This window comes from Equus quagga, chromosome 1 (assembly GCF_021613505.1).
Source record: "Equus quagga isolate Etosha38 chromosome 1, UCLA_HA_Equagga_1.0, whole genome shotgun sequence".
In the NCBI taxonomy this organism is placed as follows: domain Eukaryota; kingdom Metazoa; phylum Chordata; class Mammalia; order Perissodactyla; family Equidae; genus Equus; species Equus quagga.
Window position 1 is genome coordinate 60,784,504 of NC_060267.1, and position 15,923 is coordinate 60,800,426.

General features: G+C 34.8%; 1 protein-coding gene across 5 annotated transcripts in view; it reads left to right on the forward strand.

Moving 5' to 3' along the window:
* ZCCHC7 (zinc finger CCHC-type containing 7) overlaps positions 1 to 15,923 on the forward strand; it is a 227,128-nt gene that overhangs the window by 198,321 nt on the left and 12,884 nt on the right. The window lies entirely within an intron of this gene.

Here is a 15,923-nt window from a genome sequence, read left to right on the forward strand (position 1 = left end):
AAAGATTTTGATTATTTTTTATTATTCACATCATTTTAGTGATTACATCATGGTATCTCTCAATCTGGACTATATTCATTAAATTAAAGGAAAAAAGTTTGCTAGGAACCATAAAAAAATAATAGTAATCCAGTGTCTTTAAAACGTTGTATTATCTACAGTCCATAAGCATACAGTCCACAATATCTACCATTATCATTTTTCTGGCTTTACTGAAATATTTACACGTTTTTTAATGAAGCTAGAAAAAGCTTAGTGCATCTTTCATATAGAACAATTCAGCTGTCATATCCTTAAGCCCCTCTTGACTGATTCAAAGTATATAAATATCTGCTTAATACCATTCAAGTTATTCCATTTTCTGGTTTCTTTTTATTGTGATTTTAGGCTAAATAGAAGCAGAAAACTGTTTACTATGGAATCAGTTGGCTATTTCTCAGTATTATGAAGTCAGTTTATTTTTAATATTCAGCTTAATTTCAATAATTCATCATAACCCTACTAAAAATTTCTTTTAATGTATTAACTATGTTGTGCTGAGCAACAGACAATAAAAATTGTTCTTTTAATTATGCAGGTGTGTAATTAAAAGCTGTTGCTTAAAGTAAGTATTTAAAAGTTGTTGTTTATAGGAAGGCAAGTGATAAAAATGGGAAGGATAAAGTTTTTACAAAATGTATCTCTTACCGCTCTCCTCTTATGGAAATAAAAAATAAGCCAACAAGTAGACTCAAACTACCAGTGTGTCTTGTCACAGGCCCAGGAAGCAAAAAATAATATCAGATGGTTTGTTTTCACATTTTGTTATCGCTGATTGATTTATTTAAAGATTCTCAGCAGAAAGCTATAATTCCTCAACTGTCCCTCAATCCCAAATTGGGTTTTGTTAAAATCTTCAGTGTTATACCAAATGTATATATACACCCATATGTTATACATGTATGTTACAGATGTAACTCATATGGATACCTTAGGTTTGTGTTTATGTAGCAATTTTTTTTATCTTAACACACCATGGTGAAATACCTATAGCCTAAACTTGATTAGAACCCAATCATAGATTGTACTTTTCAAGATCATAATCACTCTTTCTAACTGTTTAACAATTTTTTTTATCGCTGTTTGTATTAAGTAATAGCCTAACAGATTTGACCTTGAATTTCTTTTCCCTTTACTCCTAAGTTAGAGAATTCCAATCCTGAAAACTTGAAGTATGGGAAGCACCATTTTAAAGCTACTCTTCGTTATTTACACCTATGTTGTTTGATCTAACTGCTCTTTCATATAACTGACATAGAAAGATAGAAACTGGTATTTAGTATAACAGAAGCATTTGAAAGTTTGTTTAATATTGTAGCTTTTGAAAAACATAAATTGTAAAAAGAATAACTAGGGGAAAAATCAATGAAAACAAAACAAATCTGCCTTTTAGGGAATAACAATACATTCTATCTACAGGTATAACAAAATCACTTTGAAAAAAATCCATTTGTCTCAATCTGGAATCCTGATTAATTTTTAGAAATATTGAAGTAACTATCACAATCCATAATTAGCAAGTTTAAAATAATAATTAGCAATTAAGAGTGAGTTTACTATACAAGTGTAAATGCAAAACTAGTGTATTTATAAACACATATATCAATCTATTTAAAATAAAAGAATTAAATAAGTATGTGTATAGGCGATCTCCAAATATGTGCAATTAAGCAGTATTTAATCTTGAATAAAAGCAAGATGCGTGGTGAGTTTCGTCATCTTCAGCTCCTTTTCTAGGCGATGGACTGCCATCTATTGACTCACAGTAGCCTTCACACATGACTGTGGTGTCAATCAGAGCAATGACCCAGTAATGAAGCCTATGCTAGAATTGCTGTTATGCTACTGTATATTTAAACCAGTCTTCTTAAAACTCTGGATATTTCTACACTTGATCTACAAAAAGTGTCTGTTTCTTACCCAAAATGAACTCTGCTTTTCACAGGAGAAATTGATTGGTTGGTATATCCAGTTTGTAAATATTTACATTTGAGAACTTTTCAGTTGCTTTTATCTGTCTCTGAATCAGTAAGACTAGAAGGACATTTACAGAGCAACCTGGAGTTGAGCAGCTACAATGTAAGGTTTATCCAGGAATAACTTCCTTTAAAAAACAAGGTCTGTAGATTAAACAGAGTATTATTTCTCACCTAAAAAAGGTGATGAAGTTGATTGGTATAAATGGACTTGTGAAATGTTCCAAGTCAAAAATTCCTTAACACATTCTGAAGTAAGAAGAAAATTAAAGAGAAATGTTCACTGTTTTTGGCAACTTTATGAGAGATCAGATAAAGGCTCCTTAACAACTTATATCTGAATAGAATAGCTTTTTAACCAAGCTTGACTAGACTTCACTACATTAATAAAAACTAAGACCGTCATTCTAAAGGGTGCATACTAATAAAACTCGAAGACACTACAGATACATAGATAGATAGATAGATGTATATAAAAATGCATATTGTAACAACCATTTGGCTATGTCATTTTTCTTGACATATTTTAATGGCTGTAAAATTATGGCATATAATTTAGTGACTTTAGATAATACTAATTTGGAGACATACATGGAAAAAAGAAAAAATAAGATTTTTATTTAGCAATTAAATAATTTCCCCAAGTAGTTATTGTTTTTACTTCCTTCAAAAATGTTTAGAAAGTTTTTAAAATCTTCAGTAGTATAGCACTGTTCTTGTATTTTAATTTCTGTTATATTTTCAGATTTTGGTAAAGCTTGACTTTGAATATTCCTTTTCATCTTTCAGATAACTCATTCTAGATAAAATTTTCCCTCCTTTAACTATTCAAGAAGGAAAGTCCCTTCCTCCATCCCCCGTCATTTCGAACCTCGTTTATATTAAAAATCCTGGGCCAAAATGGCCACCAACAGAGTTTTACAACCAACAGAATTTTTAACTAGTAGAGGCTATAATTTGACCTGCTTTGGACATTTTGTTAATCTTGTTTTTAGGCTATTTACCTAAAAAGGTAAGCAGGAGTTTGCTATTTTGGGGCTGTTCGTGTTAAGAATCTAAAAGGACAATACATCTTTTATGTTTCATTCCATGCTTGGCTTTCTTTGTGTGCATTGTTAGAATGTGTTACAACCTACTACCTTTTTTTTTAAATAGAAGTTTAAACAGGAAACAAATGTAACCTCTTTGGAAGAATTACATTTTAAATGTTTCTTTCTCTATAATGTTTGGAGTACCTAGAATTGACACCTTGAAAAGTAAAATACTTAACTGCCAGGAGAACGGGGAGGAGTAGTTTCCTCACCTTCCTGTCTAGCCTCGGAAGGCTTATGACTAGTTTACTGATAATCAATAGTAGACTTACCTGAACTAGTTGAATGGTAGAGTGTATCTTAAGAACCATAATTAACAATATCATTTCCTTTTGCAACTCACTTTTCTCTCCTTAACTGGAAACATCAATTTAGAAATAGGTCTTCTGGGTTTTCACGGTGTGGAAATGAGAGTTTTACACTGAATGAGAATGTTACTGTGTAAAGCATCCTATGCCATACCACCGAGTAGGTAACCCTAAATGTCAACATTTAAATTTAACCTTAGAACTCCATCTTAAAGTCCAGAAGGAAGGAAGAAGAAAGGAGGGTTTGGTTGTGAGGCCACAGCTATACAGCAGTCTCTGTCCTGGAACTGGGCTGTAAGATAGGATGGGGAACAATTTTCTCACTGCTTAACGCTAAAATGGAATGTTTCTTAATAACTTAAAATGGGAAATAAAGAGTTTGAAAAAGTCAGCCTCAAAAGCCAGAGTCCTTTCTTTTCATAGAAGAAAATACCTCTCTCTCTCGATTGGGTGTCTATTGGGAACCCTGACTCTCCCTGAGAACTCCTTGGCTATATAAGCAGAACTGCAATACCCGCAAGAACCCCATCCACACAGTAGATAGCAAGTGATAGGTCTTACTTTTTTCATGTGTGTGTGTTTTTAAGAAAATAGAACTGGTTACCTATTGTGTTTTAAAATGTTAAACAACTCCAAATAGACTGAGAACTAGGCCTCACTCTATTTTGGAATTATTTAAATCAGCTTTTTCTTTGTACCATTTTTTTTTTGAGGCCTGGTATACAGATTATCATAAACTAACAGTTTATACTAAAGTTCATTTTGGAAGCTCTTATTTTGGTAGTTCAATTCACTTTGCCAACTTCCTCAAGAACCGGGAGTCCTTTTGTTTAAATAGTAGTTTTCTTCCCTCTGTATCTGGTGTTGCTATTTCAGTGTTTTGATTGGTTAAGTGTTGCTATTGAGATGTTACATCCCTGTCAAGTTTTCAGAGGTTTGGTTTTTGCTAGAAATGCCTTTAATACTAAAACACTCCTGAGATGAGCGTAGTGGTGCCCTGATGCTCCCTAGGGCGCAGGACTCTCGGAGCCCGCAGGGCCGCCTTTCCTCTGCTGGGCTGCAAGGTCAATCAGAGTGCTTGAGGTTTCCAGTCACCTGGTGTCTGAATACAGAGAGTTTTCCAAATAAGCATTGATGACTTACTTTCTAATTCTCCACCTGTGATAACAGAGCTAGAGATACATTTGGACAGTGACCAGAATTTTTAAAGATTTTTCAAATGGAGAATTTATGTGAATACTTTTATATTTATTTAAATACTCACCTTGTTCTTAAAGAATTTAGTGTCGGCATTTTGCTAGTAATTTTTACTTCACTCTTACTATGTTTTGAATTTAGGATAAAAAAATAATTACCAGCTTTACAGAGTAGATCAACTGAATTTTTTTTTTTAACCTTCATTTCACTGGCATGTTGGACCACATTTTTCCAGAACTTATCATTGGAAGCAATTGGAAAATAAAATTTCAAAGCAGATGAAACCTGGAATTATCAATCTCAATAAATGAGATTCATTTAAAAATAAATACAATTTGCCAAATCATCAAAAAGCAATTTTCTAAAGCGTCTGTAAAAGGAAGGGGGAAAAAGTGAGTACTGTGAGTTACAAATGCATGTGTTATTTTTCCTCTCACAGTTTCCTCAGACAGTTAGATATTGTATGTACACAAACTGATTTTTGAATGGAAGTAGAATAAAATTGTTTAGATTTGGGTATAATTTATTTCTATTTATTGAAGCACATCAGAAAACCTTCATATTTTCTTCTTTTCAAAGAAATATTGAGGTGTCATCCTCTTCAGAAAGAATTCCCAGCTTGATTGATTTTCAGTATTTTAATGCAAAAATTAATTTATTTTAAATAGGAAATCAATATGGCATATTTTGAGTAGGATTTTTTTCTTGTGTTGATATATATTTAAATAATATCAAATGCTTTATGGCAATAATTCTAATGCAGATTTAAGTGTTTCAAATAATCAATGAAAAGTATGCAGCATTCACGCAGCTTAGGAAAGGTTCAGTATAAATGTTTTAGCCTAGAAGCAGCTGTGTTTTTTGCCATCTTCTAAATATTTTTAATGTCCTAATCACCTGTCATCGTGATTTCAGTTCATTTTTTAGGTAATACGTGTTGCTCGGTAATACACTAATTGCATCTGAAGCTCTATTATAAATAATAACTTCCCTGTGCTTTTTTTGTCTGCTCTTTAGTAGCTGGGGCAAAGACTATGACATTTAGGACTTACATAAATTATACGGGCTTCAAGTTTTTCTTCATTTTTAAAAATTTAAAGAAATACTGGTCATGATCTTCATTTTCGTATCTGTTAACAAATGTTTCTCTTGAGGATGATAAAAAAAAGAATTCTCTCTCCCCTAGGTATGTTTACCTTTACTTACAAGGGATTATAGTTAGTTATCATAGGGCAATTTCTTCTTGATACTTAAATTTTGTGATAATTAAATTCCATTTCTAAGTCTTTATAATTTTAATATATATAACATTTTTACGATCTTTTCTTTCTTTTCCTTAAAAAACACATGCATTATTCATAAAATCCCAAAGAAAACTATGCTGGGTTTTTTTTTTTACTTGCAACTCTATTCTCTGATATAGTGCCCCAATGTGACAAAAATGAATAGAAACAGGTAGCCTGAGAATTTTCAAAATTCATACATTTGAACATTGCACAGTATCTGGCTCTGTAATAAATTTTAGTTTAAAAATCTGAAATGTGGACTGATGCCTATTCTTTGTCATGTTAACTACACATAAAGAGCATAGAGGTATTATGTAGAAGAATAATTTTAGCATATTTGGTTATTTTTCATATGTACTTTGAACAGGTGACTCATGCCTTTCCTTAAATAAATATATTCCAGGTGACTAAGCTTGTTATAATCTTCTCTGAATATTTCAGTGCAAGAATAAAAGTAGATAAAGTATACTGGACCAATGATATTTGTATTAAACATGTCTTTCAGTAGTCATGCATGTGAATGACATGGTAGATTACAGTAATTCCTAACAGGTCTTAAGTATTTAGGAATCACTTAGTTACTTACAGTCATGATCAACCATAACCTTTAAGGGTTTTGGTCAATCATTTGAGTAATCTGCAGGGAAAAGCTCCTGAAGGAACCCCTTGACTTGTTGACATGAACAATCTCTCTGAATTAGTGTTATATTTTCTGTTACAGTATAAATTGCAGTAGTAAACTTAAGTTGAATTAAGTTTAACGTTTTAAGAGCAAAATCTTTTAAATGACTTAAAGTTAATGAATTATTGATAAAGTCAGTCAGATTTTAGACTTGAAATTCTTTTGCTATTTGATCCCACATAGCAGAAAGTCATGAGAGTTATATATTAGTGGTTTGTAAGTTTTTCCTTCTGCCGATGTTGAGCTCAGCAGTGGTCCTCCAAGTCCAACAACTGTGGTTTTTTAGAAATACCAAAAATATTACATGAAGAAAAATAGTACATGTATAGACAACATTTAACCAGAAAAAAAATTTTTTATTATCTTTGGAATTAAAATAGACCTTCACCTTGATTTGTGTACCAATAAACTGGTAGATCACATTTCAAAAAGAAGTATTATTCCACAGGAATGTTCAGAAATCCATATTAGTTTTGTAAAAAGAATTCACACGTGTGAATCAATTGGTAATAAAGCTACCCCATTATTTTCATTCCCTTTTTCAGAAATCATATAGAACTGAATCTATTAGTTAGATAAGGTCATCTTTATAACTTTGTAATATGTCCATGTGTTTACCCATTTTACATAAATATTGTTCTTTTACCTATTTGTGGATTACCCCACATTTCTTTTCAGTTAAGGGAACTAGGTTTTGGATTGTTCCTTAACTTTGTTTATACAGTAAAATTTTAATTTTCTCTTTCTTGAATCTCTTGCATTTTCTTTATTTGTAGTTATGCCACATTTTCTTCTCATTTTACTGAAGTCCATAGAAAAACATGCTATAAAATTGGACTGGAGGGGCAGACTTAGTTCTAAGGAAATTACTAGGGGATGATTTTTATTATAACACAGGGAAAAGAATGCCAGCTTTGGGATCAGACATTGGTTCAAATTCTGGCTCTTTCATCTACTAGATGTGCAAACGTAGTTAAAATATTTAGCTTCCAAGATCCTCAGTTTCTTCATCTGAAAAATGGGGGCAGTGCCTTCTAGAGTTGTTGTAAGTATGCAGTGAGATGATAAATGTACAGTACTTACCACACTACCTGGCACATGGCCCATATTCAACACTATGACCTCCAAATCGTAGACCATATGCAGACAACCATACACAGACACCCAGACACAGACACCCAGACACAGACACCCATACACAGACATCCATGTACAGACACCCAGACACAGACGTCCATACACACATACCTCACAGCTGTAGACATGGCTTCTGTATTAATAGCCCAAACTCAAGTTATTGTAGTGTCTTTTAAGAAGACTGTTGTTTGCCTAAGATAAGATTCGTAATGACCTCTTTACTCTCTGTCTCCTAAAAATGTTTCCTTCTTATAATTATGGAAACTAAAATACTTACAAGCAGTGTCTTTTGTTAACAAAATTATATACCTCAGTTTTCATTTTCTAATTAGTTATGCCTGTCGTCTTGTCTAGAAATGTGAGTAACTTTTAATTAAATATAGCAAACTTAAATTATTTTCTTAATTTGATTTACCTAAAAATCACTATAAAGACATTTAAGAGCAGATCACAGAAATATTTAGGCTACTTCCTCTCCTAATGAAAATGACTATATAAACTATGTACCATATAAAGCTAAGATGATGTCATTTTGAAAAATACATGTTAATAAATGTATATTTCTTAAGTGGTAACTTCAGTGTCATCTGTATATAGTTATCGTAAGCAAATGAAATTACATAAATCTTTGCTTCCTTTATAAATGATGAGAATAATATGAAATTAAATAATTCTCACACTCCAATTTTAATACTTTCTGCTAGGGGTTGGGACGTTTTTATGTTAATCAGGTGAGGAATGAAACTAAATAGGATGTCAGTTTTCTGCACTTCAGGTAAACCTGCTTCATGCCTTTACATGACTGATGCCAGAAACCAGACTGATTTCACAGCAAAATGTGGAGGTGTAAGAGCTTGTCAGTTGTTTTGCAGACTCCCACCTGTATTCTCATATAGGTCCAGCCAAAAAGGCAGTACAAAATTCAGCACTTTCTCAGCGCATGTGATTTGTATTCTTTCAAACAGCATTCTTATTCCATGTTCGTTCTTTAAGACAAGCAAGAGCTAAGATGGAGCGTGTTGTAAAAGCAAAAAAGCATTACTTCCCCCTTTAAACAGGTCCTTACAACTGTGGAATTCCCTGCCTTTGTGACTGATGGTTAAGAGTACTGCAGTAGAAGAAGCAGAGTTCGGATGCGGGGAAGGGGAGTGCTGTGTGTTGTAAGTCTTAGAGTTATGGTAGCAATGAAAATCTTGAGGTTTACTTAGATCCCCTGTGTGTTAGCTAATAAATATAATAAAGCTGCGGTTCTGTTATTCTGTAATTTTTCAGTGATAGTTTATGTACAATTGTATGCAAAATATATAAGCATATTTGAATATGTTAGGCACTGCATATGGTTGGAAGAGGTATACTGATATGGTTTCTATGTTTTATAGTCCACCCCAATAAACATTCAGATAAAATTTCCATGGATTCACACATGTGTGTGTTCTTTTCTTTCCCTTCCCCCGACATCCTGTCTCCACGCCCTCCTCCTCCCTCCACCCTGCATCAAAGCTTGTGGTCCTTTTCCATCCGTGTACTAAAAGGTTCTTTGTAAACCAGGCCATTTGTCCATCATTGTTTGGGGTCCAAACAGTGGTAAGATACCCTGTCACCGATCCCACATGCTATGAATGGCAGCTCCTCTCCGGACAATTGGCGGAGGGACCGAGAAATATTCCTGAGAGGATTATTTAACCTTTCAATTTAGAGGGCACAAAGCCTGGCTGATTAATGAACTTTCTGATGGGCGCCGATAAGCGGATCTATTTCTTTATTTCCCCTAAAAGTGATTCCTTCTCCTGTCCAAATTACTATAATCTTAGACATAAAATGTGGCAAATAGATTAAAAAACAGCACTAAAGAGTTTATCTGGCTGGCAAACTGAAGAAGCTAAATTAAAATTGGTAATGACAGCAGTGGCTCAGCCTCATATATGGTTTTTAAATGCACTGTGTATTTTGAAGAGACTTATTCTCCAGCGCGGCTGGTAATGACTGCTTTTGGTGCACAGTCTGGGGCTGGCTTCTGTTATCCCCACCCCACCCTCCCCCCCAAAAAATGAGTTGTGTTATCTGGATGGCTGCAGACACATACGCATCCCCCTTTCTCACTGCATGGGCAGACAAGGTCGATAGCATTACAAGGTATTTGTGGCAGTGCTTGTTTCAGTTTTCAGAGCTGCCAGTTTCCAGGCGGATTTGAATTACAAAAGAAGAAGCTGGCATGAAAATTGAAAGGTTTTATCGGCTGGTCTGAAGCCTCATAGCACATTGCTTATTTATGCAGTCCATTTGCACCAGGAAATATAAAAAGGAAATACATTTTTAAAATAAGGCCATAAAGACTCAGATATGTTTAAGATGGCAAATAAAATATAGATACCTATAATATCTTTCCAGAAAACGATTTTCACTTAATGTTGCACATTACTTCAGAAGAGCATTTATGTTGCTGTCATAAATTTGTGCGTTTGTGTCACTATGTAGGTAGTCTCTGGGGATTAAGAAGGAAGCCTTTGCTAACTTACTTTAAAATTAAAATAGAGGGATAGCTCTGCAGTTTGAGAGCTACATTGGAAATATTTAAATAGGGTGGTAAATTAAACTTAAACTAACATTTTTGCATTCCATGTAAAATTAGCTATGGCCCAGTGAATAAATACTGCTACCGTTGGAGAAAATTGGGATGCTTTTTAAGCCATGAAGATTTGAAGCATTCAGGGAGTGAATTACTGTGATCCTTACTGTCTTGCATATGTTCATTGTTCTCTGCTTACTGAGGTTTTCTTTTTTTGTTGTTGGTTTTTTTTTGGGGAGGGGAATCACATTTACAAAAAGAAAAATCATAAATTAATAAGCTTAATGTCTTCTTTTTATAAAACTTGTGCTTCATTTATTTTAGTCTTCAAATATTTTGTCTTTAGGAATTTGCCTAACCCTTAATACTTTGACTATATAATCTTCATTATTGGGAGTTATACCAGCAATTTACTGCTATTCATATTACTTTAGTGTAGTTTTTACTTATTGAAAAAGATACCATCAAGCAATTCCTTATGCTCTAGGTTACATAAAATGAAGATATAAGTATACAGAGATACAGTATGCAAGGCCTTGAATAATTGATGGCCTTACCTTTGGTCGTTTGCAACCTTTAACCCATTGGTTTAAGAGTATCCAAAAGAGAGGTAGGGAGGAAGTTACGTGTATATAGGAAATATCATATCAATAAAGCAACACTCTTTATTCTGCTGCAATTCAAATGAACACTGTTTTAGAATCCATTTTCCAATAAAGCAGATTACTCTCAGCTAAACCATGAGAGATGCCGTTTTTTACAATTTTCATTTTCACCAGTGTCTAGTACCTTTCTCATGTTTTCATGACCTGGACTAATTACTTCATGTAGTTTTTTTTTAACAGAGAAAATATCAAAAGCATACACGTCTGTTGCATGCTAATGATGTGCTGTACATTTTTTCATGAATTTTCATAAGGATTTTTCTCTACGTAGCATGTGTGACTTAATGATGTAATCACCCGATAGACTAGAAAATGCTCCAAAGGAGACGTTCCGGTCTGTTGTGTACATAATACATGTTTCAGAAATCTGCCTAATTAAGGAATTACCCGATGGATTGGGAGTCTGTTTGGGCACACGGCATAGTTTTTTGTAACACATAAAAAATACAGGTATATCATTATACATAGTGCTTTTAACGGCATTTTTAGGATGTAGGGGAAATCAGTAACAATGTCCACTGGAATACAATTGAATTCTTTTTTTCACTGAGAAAGAATAAAAGCTTTAAAAACTTCATAAAGGAAGCTTTGTTTTAAAATAATTTCAAAGCCTTCAGCTTGGAGAACAAATTCCTTCCAGTATTCCTCGAAGAGAAGTAATCTTGTGAATATTTGCCAGAACAGTGTGCAAATGGAAGGCTTTGTCCAAAACCATGGTTGGAATAGACCTGGAGTTAGGATCCTCAGGTGTGAAGAGCCACCCGAGAAAACATGAAAAGGGAGGACAGAGCATCAGCCTGTGTATCTTTGGTCAGATGGGATCACCATTTTTGCCTTCTCTTTGCTGCTTCTTTGGTTCAATTCACTGCAAAAGTATTTGCCCAAATCTTTTTTTTGGGGGAGATGGGCCCTGAGCTAACATCTGTTGCCAATGTTCCTCTTGTTTTTTTTCCTTCCCCAAAGCCCCAGGACGTAGTTGTATATCCTAGTTGTAGGTCATTCTAGTTCCTCTGTGTGAGATGCCGCTACAGCATGGCTTGATGAGCAGTGCAAAGGTGCGCGACCAGGATCCGAACCAGCGAACCACAGGCCACTGAACTGGAGCGCACGAAGTTAACCACTCGGCCACGGTTCCAGCCCCTGCCCAACTTTTGAATTTCTTCCTTTTGTTCCTTTAGACCCCAGATGGGATTTTTTCTTGAATGTGTACTGGTTACATTTCTGTTGGCATTTATATTATAGACAATACCAAAGGAAAGGGCAGGAATCCACTCATCTTTCTCTGCCTACTCTTTATAAAACTAAAGAAAATACTTAGAAAACTATGTCTTATCTCTAGAGTAGGTAATAAAAACAATATTTTTTAACCAGGAAAAATGTGTGTTTTAAATTCAAACTTTTGTTCTGCTCAAATGTCAAGTTCATGCCATTAGGTCATTTCAACTAATCAGTTTTGACTATGATGGCAAAGTTTTTGGTTTAGGGTGTCATTTTCTTGATAAATCCTATTTGATTACTTGGATTGGATTCTTTTAACTACGTGAATATTTGGGGGAGACTTGTGTATTAGTGAGTTTATTGAAAGAATAAATTGGAAATATTTTGAAAGAATAAGGTTGTTCTCAAGCATGAAAAGCATATCAGTTTAAGAGGTGTATGTATAAATGTGACTTGTTCAGAAAGACTGGAGCTAAACTCACTGCTTCACTCAGTGTTACATTTGGTCATGAATAGATTTACCTCAAGTAATTAATATATTTGCTTTTTAATGTATGTTCATGTAACAAATTAATAAGTAGAAACATATAGTCTGGTCTTTAAGCATATGTATGATTATAAAAATAAGTCCATTTTGCGTTCACAGGAGTAGAAAATTCCCTTTAATTAGTGAAATTGATTGCATATCCTATATAGTAATGAGCTTCCACTAGATGCAAGCCCTCATTGGATCAAAGTCAGTTTAGATAAGGGCAGCTCAAGGTCACAGAGGGAGAGGCCCAGCAGGTTCATGTGCATAAAAAATTACTGTTAGAAATAGGACACTGAGGCAGCTCTGGCATTTTGATCTCTTGGCCTTTGTCATGGAGATTCCTAGTAGTGAAGGGAGTAAGGCTAGTGTTCCAGATAATGATTAACTGTTTTAATGGCATTCATTCATTCATTCCGCACTAACTACTCATGCAGAAAAAAGGGTTATGTAAAATGACATTAGAAGAAAATCATTTGTAATCGTTGCATCGGGCTGCACTTTGAGGAGACATTAGGAGTAAATCCGTGGCGTGGTAGGCTTATGCTTTATCTTCTGATATTTACTGAGTTTACTGGTGCATGAAAAGCTTTCAGCAAGAATAGCAGATGGGATGGACCTTCCATAGGTAATGCTATCTACTGGGTTATTACTTCTATATATTGATAGTAAAGTAATCTCCAAGATATCACCCTACAAATATAGATTATTTAAATGTCTGTAACAAAAAAAAAAAGAGCTGCTTTCATAAATAGTTCATTTGGTATCCATTGGGTCAAAGTCTTTAGATAAATTTTTTAACTTGAATAAAAAGTTCTGAAACACTCCATTCATTCCCTTGCATTTAACTTTGTCTCCACAGTACAGACATGTATGACAGAACCCTGAACTTGAAGCTAATCAGTTGACACATTCTGCTTTAAATTGGACCTTTACTGTTAATTAAAAATAAAGACATGCTGCATGGCAGAACTATTGAGTCACAGATTTTCATTTCTAATGCTTTAAATAGCTGTAAGATTTTTGTTAGATCATAGTGTGAAAACTTGTCCACTGGAAATCATTATTGAGTTTTCAGTACCATATACTGATACAGAAATGTTCTCTAATTAGGTAAGATCTAGACTGATTTCATTCCTATTAAGTCCTAGTACATGATAGTTTATTAAAATGAGAGTATGTACATAGCGTTTGTCATGTCACTTACTAGTTAATTATTGTGAAACAGTTTAGAATCTCATAGCACAATATAAACATTGTCGTTATTTTTATTGGTAATAATGGAAGTTTTTAACTAGTGACATCATTCAGATGAATGAACACCCAAATGTCTACACTTCATCTAGGGGCATAAATGAACAAGGGGGCTAAATTTGAGGCTTTGTGAATGAGATTACTTTCAAAATAAACTAAGTGTCAACATGAAACATGCTTTCAAAATCTTAACTAAGCAAGGGGCTGGCCCCATGGCCAAGTAGTTAAGTTCGCGTGCTCCGCTGCAGGCGGCCCAGTGTTTCGTTGGTTCGAATCCTAGGCGCGGACATGGCACTGCTCATCAAACCACGCTGAGGCAGCATCCCACATGCCACAACTAGAAGGACCCACAACGAAGAATACACAACTATGTACCGGGGGGCTTTAGGGAGAAAAAGGAAAAACATAAAATCTTTAAAAAAAAAAATCTTAGCAAGATCTCTTTATCCTCAGAACTCAGTACTGTAAGACTGAGTTCCTGTTCTCTTGGTATTAGTAATTCCTTCCCGATTCTGCCAGAATGTGTACCACACTCTCAAGGGAAAGTAGGAGAGACACTTAGGAAGCTGTATTAATTTATTCAGGCTTTTTAATATCTCGGAGCAGAATTTTATAAGTTGCCCTTATTGACATAAAAAAATTGATAAAGTTTTCCAAAGTACTAAATGAACTAAAATGTATTAGATGCTTACTGTGGGCCACGCACTTTACGCATGCATTACCTCATTGTTAATTCATTAGTATTTACTGAACTAATGGCCTGTTCTGAGATCTGAGGTACAGCAGTGAAGGAGGAAGCAGACACTGTCCTACCCTCTCAGAACCTACGTTCTCTTTGCACAGGGGGTGCAAGCAGGGAATAGGCAAAACAAACAGGTAAAATATCTGATATGTCAGATGTGATAAGTGCTTTGGGAATTCTTAAAAAAAAAAAAAAAAAAAAAGCATTGAAGCAGGACAGGGAGCACCAGTTGGAAGAAGTTAGCAATTTTAATTAGGGTGATCAGGAAAGCCTTACTGAGAAGATGACCTTTGAGCCAACACTTGAAGGAGTGCACCGTGCTTCATCGGGGGAAAGAGTGATGCAGGCAGGTGGAACAGCAGTAGGACTACCTGTGATGTCCTCAAACTTCAGCAATAAAATAGTTAAATTCAGAGAAATTCCATAAAGCTTTTGCTGCGTCCTCAATCAGTAGAGATTTTTAGCATTCATATTTACATTAAACACCTTTATTGGCTTCATAACTCATTTCCACTCTAAAATTTTGGAGTCTTTAACATCTCCTTATTCACCACCTATTTACTGAGCTCTTGCTGTGTTCTAGGTCAGGCATCCACAAACTTTTTCTGTAGAGTCAGATAGTAAGTATTTTAGGTTGGCAGGCCAAATGGTCTCTGTTATAACTCTTGCATTTAACTGCATGAAAAGCGGCCATACCTAATCCGTAAACAGATGTGCCTGGCTGTGTTCCAATAAAACTTTATTTACAGCCCTGAATTTTGAATTTTCATATAATTTTCACGTGTTGCAAAATATTCCTTTTTTTATTTTTAGCCATTTAAAAATGTACCTTACATTCTAGGAGGCAGGTAACAGACATAATAAGTCACCAGTTTCATACACCAGAAGACGAAATGGGGAGGGGGATCGGGAGCGCTGTGGCAATATTACATAAAGCTGGCCTTTCCTCTGAGAGCAGGTGATGGGAATGGAGCACTGGAGACTTGGGGAGAGCGTGACTTTCTCTGTGTTCTGTACTCCTAAGGAGAAGCCGGAAGTACCATGGGTACAGGTGGCCCCTCCAGTGAGGAAATCCCCACTTGTATCCATACTAGTCAAGTCAAGTCCAGTGTCTGGATATCCGTGTTAATTTGGTCCTCACCAGCTCCCCTCATCATTACTTCCTGATTCATCTTGTCTTTCTTGCATAGGATTTCAGCCAATGGATTCTTTTATTCCAGTGGAATAAAGAGA